Source organism: Pteropus vampyrus, unplaced genomic scaffold (genome assembly GCF_000151845.1).
Source record: "Pteropus vampyrus isolate Shadow unplaced genomic scaffold, Pvam_2.0 Scaffold39, whole genome shotgun sequence".
In the NCBI taxonomy this organism is placed as follows: domain Eukaryota; kingdom Metazoa; phylum Chordata; class Mammalia; order Chiroptera; family Pteropodidae; genus Pteropus; species Pteropus vampyrus.
The window spans coordinates 797,211-798,708 of NW_011888820.1; the positions used below are offsets into that span (position 1 = coordinate 797,211).

A 1,498-nucleotide genomic window follows, 5' to 3' on the forward strand; every position below is an offset into this window, starting at 1 on the left:
AAGTGCCACAGACTAGGTGGCTTACCCAACAGAAATTTATTATCTTACAATTCTGAAAGCTAGAAGTCCAAGATCAAGGATTTGGCAGGATTGCTTTCTCTGAGGCTTCTTTCCTTGGCTTGTAGATGAGCATCTTCTCCCTGTGTGTTCACATGGTCTTTCTTCTGTGTGTGTCTGTGTCTTAATCTCTTTTCATAAAACTCCAGTTATATTGGAAAGGGACTCATCCTAATGACCTCACTTTAACTTAATTACCTCTTTAAAGACCATATCTCCAATTTCAGTCACATTTTGAAGTACTGAGGGTTGGTTATTCATCCTATAACAGACTCTAAGGAGGTGGAGACCAGGATAAGAGTTTTCAAAAGGATCTTCCTCTCCCATTTCTCTCATCATTGCAGAACACTACTACTAGCTGAGAACGCTGTAGCTAGGTGGGGGTTCCGAGCCTCTCCTGAGGCCAGGAATGATTTTTTAATTTTAGAATCTATTGTTGGGTTTGGGATTTGACTTCAGGGTCCTGTGTAAAAAATCAAACAATAGTTTGAGGGAGACTATAGCAGTCTCTCCTTTTTATTATGTCAAACTGCATTAAGTGGATATCATGCCTTCAAAGGTCCAGTACAGCTACATCTTTGAGGTCTATATGTCTTCACAAATTTTATCTCAGCTTTCTAGAATGTGACACACATGCAATCAGAGATACCCGAGACAATATTAAGCAGGGCATTGAGTTACATCAAATTAAATAGTGAAAAAGTCTTTCCCTTTTGATCATTTTTTTAGTTCTTTGATTATATAAAAAAGAAAACGTTGGGTTGGGGCTAGTATATCTTTAACACCTAACAGTAATCTTTCTTTTTAATGAAGAGAGCAGACTTTAGGCCAGAGACTTTAGCAGGCAAAAATATCCACCTGGAACTTTGTAATATTGTTTAGTCTCCATTATATTTGTTTTTATAGTTAAATACTGCCACCAGAGAGGTGATAACAGTGTCCATTTACCTTTCGAAATTAATCTGTATTAAAAACTGAGTTAAGTCTATGCCATGCCACCCTGAACAAGCCCGATCCCATCTGATCTCAGAAGCTAAACATGTTCGGGCCTGGTTAGTACTTGGATGGGAGACCACCTAGGAAGACCAGGTGCTGTAGGTGTAAAAAAATAAGGGATTGTAAGCTGACAAAGTCCTTGCAATCTGTGAGGTCAGCCAAGGGTTGCCTCGCCTAAAAAACAAACAAACAAACAAATAAACAAAAACAAAACTGAGTTAATTTAAAGAAAACATTATGAGAAGAGCACAAGTGGTATTTGAATATGGCAAAAGTTGTGCAGTCAAGTTGCAAATGGTTGACATTTGGGAAAATCTATTTCATTTAATTCTCTTAGCGCTTAATAAGGTAGGTTTTATTCAGCATATTTTAATGAAGAAGAAACTGAAAATCAAAGAGCTTGTCCTTCAGATCACCCATCTAGGTATTTGCAGAGCCAGCATTC

At 37.8% G+C, this 1,498-nt stretch overlaps 1 pseudogene; it reads left to right on the forward strand.

Moving 5' to 3' along the window:
• The first annotated feature begins 1,040 nt into the window (after positions 1-1,040).
• LOC111738556 lies at positions 1,041-1,158 on the forward strand (annotated as a pseudogene).
• The last annotated feature ends 340 nt before the right edge of the window (positions 1,159-1,498 follow it).